We start from the raw sequence: 7,225 nt of genomic DNA on the forward strand, positions 1-7,225 counted from the left end.
CTCCTGCCTCTGAGAACTGAATCCTTACTGTTATCAGCCTTGTCTCCCTTCCAAGGGGAACTAAATCCTTACTGTTACTAGACGAGCCTCGTCTCCTGCCTCTGGTGAACTAAATCCTTACTGTTACCAGACGAGCCTCGTCTCCTTCCTCTGGTGAACTGAATCCTTTCTGTTATCAGACGAGGCCTCAGTCTCCTGCCTCTGGTGAACTAAATCCTTACTGTTATCAGACAAGCCTCGTCTCCTTCCTAAGGTGAACTAAATCCTTACTGTTACCAGACGAGCCTCGTCTCCTTCATGAGGTGAACTAAATCCTTACTGTTACCAGACAAGCCTCGTCTCCTGCCTCTGGTGAACTAATCCTTACTGTTACCAGACTAGCCTCACCTCCTTCCTCTGGTGAACTAAATACTTACTGTTACCAGACGAGCCTCGTCTCCTGCCTCTGGTGAACTGAATCCTTACTGTTATCAGATGAGCCTCGTCTCCTGCCTCTGGTGAACTAAATTCTTACAGTTACCAGACGAGCCTCGTCTCCTGCCTCTGGTGAACTAATTCCTTACTGTTATCAGACGCAGCCTCGTCTCTTCCTGAGGTGAACTAAATCCTTACTGTAACCAGACGAGCCTCGTCTCCTTCCTGAGGTGAACTAAATCCTTACTGTTTCCAGACGAGACTCGTCTCCTGCCTCTGGTGAACTAAATCCTTACTGTTATCAGACGAGCCTTGTCTCCTTCTTAAGGTGAACTAAATCCGTACTGTTACCAGACGAGCCTCGTCTCCTTCCCGAAGTGAACTAAATCCTTACTGTTATCAGACAAGCCTCGTCTCCTGCCTCTGGTGAACTAAATCCTTACTGTTATCAGACGAGCCTCGTCTCCTGCCTCTGGTGAACTAAATCCTTACTGTTATCAGACGCAGCCTCGCCTCCTTCCTGAGGTGAACTAAATCCTTACTGTTACCAGACGAGCCTCGCCTCCTTCCTGAGGTGAACTAAATCCTACCAGCTACCAGACGCAGCCTCGCTCTGCTTCCCTGGAGGTGAACTAAATCTTGCTGTTACTTCAGACGAGCCTCTGTCTCCTTCCTGAGGGAACTAAATTCCATTGTTACCAGACGAGCCCTCACTTCCTGCCTCCTGGTAACTAATCTACTGTGACGAGAATAGCTGCCATTCCTTCCTCTATGAATTCAAATCTCTTCGTTATCAGACGAGCTCGTCTCCTCACTTCTGGTGAACTAAACCCCCATTGTTATCAGACGCAGCCTCGCCTCCTTGCAGCCTAAGGTGAATCTAAATCTCATTGGGTACATTAGATTGCCTTGGTCTCCTGCCTAAGGTGAACTAAATCCTTACTGTTACCAGACGAGCCTTGTCTCCTTCCTAAGGTGAATCTAAATCCCCACTGTTACCAGACGAGCACGCCTCCTGCCCTGGCAAACTAAATCCCACAGCCACCAGACGAGCCCCTCCGCCCTCTGGTGAACTAATCCTTACTGTTACCAGACGAGCCCCGCCTCCTTCCTGAGGTGAACTAAATCCATTGTTACCAGACGAGCCTCGTCTCCTGCCTCTGGTGAACTAATCCCCTCCTGTGACGAGAATAGCGTCATCTCCTTCCTCTGGTGAACTAAATCCTTTCTGTTATCAGACGAACTCGTCTCCTGCCTCTGGTGAACTAAATTTCACTGTTATCAGACGAGCCTCGTCTCCCGCCTTCCAAGGTGAACTAAATCCTTACTGTTACCAGACGAGTTTTGTCCCCTTCCTAAGGTGAACTAAATTCATTGTTACCAGACGTAGCCTCGCTCTCCTGCCTCTGTGAACTAATCTCATTGTTACCAGACGAGCTCTCGCTCTCCTTCCTGAGGTGAACTAAATCCTTATTGTTATCAGCCTTGCCTCCCTTCCTGAGTGTGAACTAAATCCTTACTGTTATATCAGCCTCGCTCTCCTTCCTCTGGTGAACTAAATCCTCTTACTGTTATCAGCCTCGCCTCCCTTCCTGAGGTGAACTAAATTTACTGTTATCAGCCTTGTTCTTCCTAAGGTGAACTAAATTTACTGTTACCAGACGAGCTCGTTTCCTGCCTCTGATGAACTAAATCCTTACTAAGCGCCAGACGATGCCTCGCTCTCTCTCTTCTCTTCAGAATTGAATCATTTCTGTAACCAGACGAGCCTCGTCTCCTGCCTCTGGTGAACTGAATCCGTACTACTGATGAGCCTCGTCTCCTTCCTGAGGTGAACTAAATCCTTACTGTAACCAGACGAGCCTCGTCTCCTTCCTGAGGTGAACTAAATTTCATTGCTTCTGTGAGACGAGACCTGCCTCCTGCCTCTGGTGAACGCAAATCCCATTGCTATCAGATTCAGCCTTGTCTCCCTTCTTAAGGGTGAACCAACCGCACTGTAACCAGACGAGCCTCGCCTCCCCTTCCTGGAGGTGAACTAAATCTCATTTGCCAGACGAGACTTCCGTCTCCTGCCTCTGGCAGAATTCAAATTTTATCTGTTATCAGACGCAGCCTTGTCTCTTCTTAAGGTGAACTAAATCTTACTGTTACCAGACGAGCCTGCCTCTTCACAGGTGAATCTGAATCTCATTGCCATTGTGACAAGCTCTCGCTTCCTGCTCTCTGGTGAACTAATCTCATTGCCATTGGTGACTAGCTCTACTCCTTCCTTCAGAATTAAATATTTGCTGTTACCAGACGAGCTCGCTCTCCCGCCTTGTGAATTGAATTCCCATTGTTATCAGATGAGCTCGTTTCCTGCCTCTGGTGAACTAAATTCTTACAGTTACCAGACGAGCCTCTGCTCTCCTGCCTCTGGTGAACTAATTCTTACTGCTATCAGACGAGCCTGCCTCTTCCTGAGGTGAACTAAATCTCATTGCAAACTGTGACGAAGCCTCGCCCCTTCCTGAGGTGAACTAAATTCATTGTTTCTCTAGACGAGACTCGTCTCCTGCCTTCTGGTGAACTAAATCTGCTTACTGTTATCAGACGAGCCTTGCATCTCCTTCTTAAGGTGACTAAATCGCATTGTTACCAGACGAGCCATCGTCTCTTCCCCGAAGTGAACTAAATCGCACTGTTATCAGACAAGCCTCTGTTTCCTGCCTCTGGTGAATCTAAATCCTTTTACTGTTATTGACGAGCTCGTCTCCTGCCTCTGGTGAACTAAATTTACTGTTATCAGACGCAGCCTCGTCTCCTTCCTGAGGTGAAACTAAACTTTACTGTTACCAGACGAGCCTCGTCTCCTTCCTGAGTGTGAACTAAATCCTTACTGTTACCAGACGAGCCTCGTCTGCTTCCTGAGGTGAACTAAATCCTACTGTTACCAGACGAGCCTCGTCTCCTTCCTCCTGAGGTGAACTAAATCCTTACTGTTACCAGACGAGCCTCGCTTCCTGCCTCTGGTGAACTAATCCTTTACTGTGACAGAATATAGCGTCATTCTCCTTCTCTGGTGAACTAAATCCTTTCTGTTATCAGACGAGCCTCGTCTCCTGCCTCTGGTGAACTAAATCCTTACTGTTATCAGACGAGCCTCGTCTCCTGCCTAAGGTGAACTAAATCTCTTACTGTTACCAGACGAGCCTCGTCTCCTGCCTAAGGTGAACTAAATCCTTACTGTTACCAGACGAGCCTTGTCTCTCTTCCTAAGGTGAACTCTTACGTTACCAGACGAGCACGTTCCTGCCTCTGGCAAACTAAATCCTTACTGTTACCAGACGAGCCTCGTCTCCTGCCTCTGTGAACTAATCCTCACTGTTACCAGACGAGCGTCATCTCCTTCCTGAGGTGAACTAAATCCTTACTGTTACCAGACGAGCCTCGCCTCCTGCCTCTGGTGAACTAATCCTCACTGTGACGAGAATAGCTATCTCCTTCCTCTGGTGAACTAAACTTTTCTGTTATCAGACGAGCTCGCTCTCCGCCTCTGGTGAACTAAATCCTTACTGTTATCAGACGAGCTCGTCTCCTGCCTAAGGTGAACTAAATCCATTGTTACCAGACGAGCCTTGTCTCCTTCCTAAGGTGAACTAAATCTCATTGTTACTTAGACGAGCTCGCTTCCTGCCTCTGGTGAACCTTCCTACTGTTACCAGACGAGCCTTCCTCCTTCCTGAGGTGAATAAATCTTACTGTTATCAGCCTCGTCTCCTTCCTGAGGTGAACTAAATCACTTACTGTTATCAGCCTCGCTCTCCTTCCTCTGGTGAACTAAATCCTTACTGTTATCAGCCTCGTCTCCTTCCTGAGGTGAACTAAATCCTTACTGTTATCAGCCTTGTCTCCTTCCTAAGGTGAACTAAATCCTTACTGTTACCAGACGAGCCTCGTCTCCTGCCTCTGATGAACTAAATCCTTACTGTTACCAGACGAGCCTCGTCTCCTTCCTCTGGTGAACTGAATCATTTCTGTAACCAGACGAGCCTCGTCTCCTGCCTCTGGTGAACTGAATCCGTACTGTTATCAGATGAGCCTCGTCTCCTTCCTGAGGTGAACTAAATCCTTACTGTAACCAGACGAGCCTTGTCTCCTTCCTGAGGTGAACTAAATCTCATTGTTTTCCAGACGAGACTCGTCTCCTGCCTCTGGTGAACTAAATCCTTACTGTTATCAGACGAGCCTTGTCTCCTTCTTAAGGTGAACTAAATCCGTACTGTAACCAGACGAGCCTCGTCTCCTTCCTGAGGTGAACTAAATCCTTACTGTTTCCAGACGAGACTCGTCTCCTGCCTCTGGTGAACTAAATCCTTACTGTTATCAGACGAGCCTTGTCTCCTTCTTAAGGTGAACTAAATCCGTACTGTTACCAGACGAGCCTCGTCTCCTTCCCGAGGTGAACTAAATCCTTACTGTTACCAGACGAGCCTCGTCTCCTTCCCGAGGTGAACTAAATCCTTACTGTTATCAGACAAGCCTCGTCTCCTGCCTCTGGTGAACTAAATCCTTACTGTTATCAGACGAGCCTCGTCTCCTTCCCGAGGTGAACTAAATCCTTACTGTTATCAGACAAGCCTCGTCTCCTGCCTAAGGTGAACTAAATCCTTACTGTTACCAGACGAGCCTCGCTCCCTGCCTTCTGTGAACTAATCTCATTGTTACCAGACGAGCCTCGCTCCTTCCTGAGGTGAACTAAATCCTTACTGTTACCAGACGAGCCTCGCTCCTTCCTGAGGTGAACTAACCCCTTACTGTTACCAGACGAGCCTCGTCTCCTTCCTAAGGTGAACTAAATCCTTACTGTTTCCAGTCGAGCCTCGTCTCCTGCCTCTGGTGAACTAATCCTTACTGTTACCAGACGAGCCTCGTCTCCTGCCTAAGGTGAACTAAATCCTTACTGTTATCAGACGAGCCTCGTCTCCTGCCTCTGGTGAACTAAATCCTTACTGTTATCAGACGAGCCTCGTCTCCTTCCTAAGGTAAACTAAATCCTTACTGTTACCAGACGAGCCTCGTCTCCTTCCTAAGGTGAACTACATCCTTACTGTTACCAGACGAGCCTCGTCTCCTTCCTAAGGTGAACTAAATCCTTACTGTTTCCAGTCGAGCCTCGTCTCCTGCCTCTGGTGAACTAAATCCTTACTGTTATCAGACGAGCCTTGTCTCCTTCTTAAGGTGAACTAAATCCGAGGTACCAGACGAGCCTTGTCTCCTTCCCGAGGTGAACTAAATCCTTACTGTTATCAGACAAGCCTCGTCTCCTGCCTCTGGTGAACTAAATCCTTACTGTTATCAGACGAGCCTCGTCTCCTGCCTAAGGTGAACTAAATCCTTACTGTTACCAGACGAGCCTCGTCTCCTGCCTCTGGTGAACTAATCCTTACTGTTACCAGACGAGCCTCGTCTCCTTCCTGAGGTGAACTAAATCCTTACTGTTACCAGACGAGCCTCGTCTCCTTCCTGAGGTGAACTAATTCCTTACTGTTATCAGACGAGCCTCGTCTCTTGCCTCTGGTGAACTAAATCCTTACTGTTATCAGACGAGCCTCGTCTCCTGCCTAAGGTGAACTAAATCCTTACTGTTATCAGACGAGCCTCGTCTCCTGCCTCTGGTGAACTAAATCCTTACTGTTATCAGACGAGCCTCGTCTCCTGCCTCTGGTGAACTAAATCCTTACTGTTATCAGACGAGCCTCGTCTCCTTCCTAAGGTAAACTAAATCCTTACTGTTACCAGACGAGCCTCGTCTCCTTCCTAAGGTGAACTAAATCCTTACTGTTACCAGACGAGCCTCGTCTCCCTCTGGTGCCTAACTGTTATCAGACGACTAAGGTGAACTAAACTCTTACTGTTACCAGACGAGCCTCGCCTCCTTCCCGAGGTGAACTAAATCCTTACTGTTATCAGACAAGCCTCGTCTCCTGCCTCTGGTGAACTAAATCCTTACTGTTATCAGACGAGCTCGTCTCCTTCCTAAGGTGAACTAAATCCTTACTGTTACCAGACTTGGGCCTCGTCTCCTGCCTCTGGTGAATAAATCCTTACTGTTACCAGACGAGCCTCGTCTCCTTCCTAAGGTGAACTAAATCCTTACTGTTATCAGACGAGCCTCGTCTCCTGCCTCTGGTGAACTAAATCCATACTGTTATCAGACGAGCCTCGTCTCCTTCCTAAGGTAAACTAAATCCATTGTTACCAGACGAGCTGTTTCCTAAGGTGAACTAAATCCATTGTTATCAGACGAGCCTGCGTTTCCTGCCTCTGGTGAACTAAATCCCACTGTTATCAGACGAGCCTTCGCTTCCTGCCTCTGGTGAACTAAATCCTTACTGTTATCAGACGAGCCTGTCTCCTTCCTAAGGTAAACTAAATCCTTACTGTTACCAGACGAGCCTCGTCTTCCTGCCTCTGGTGAACTAAATCCTAACTGTTATCAGACGAGCCTTGTCTCCTTCTTAAGGTGAACTAAATCCGTACTGTTACCAGACGAGCCTTGTCTCCTTCCCGAGGTGAACTAAATCCTTACTGTTATCAGACAAGCCTGTCTCCTGCCTCTGGTGAACTAAATCCTCACTGTTATCAGACGAGCCTCGTCTCCTGCCTAAGGTGAACTAAACTTACTGTTATCAGACGAGCCGCTTCCTGCCTCTGGTGAACTAAATCTACTGTTAGCAGACGAGCCTCGTCTCCTGCCTAAGGTGAACTAAATCCATTGTTATCAGACGAGCCTCGTCTCCTTCCTAAGGTGAACTAAATCCACTGT

The sequence above is a fragment of the Oncorhynchus nerka genome, linkage group LG8 (genome assembly GCF_034236695.1).
Source record: "Oncorhynchus nerka isolate Pitt River linkage group LG8, Oner_Uvic_2.0, whole genome shotgun sequence".
Classification (NCBI taxonomy): Eukaryota; Metazoa; Chordata; class Actinopteri; order Salmoniformes; family Salmonidae; genus Oncorhynchus; species Oncorhynchus nerka.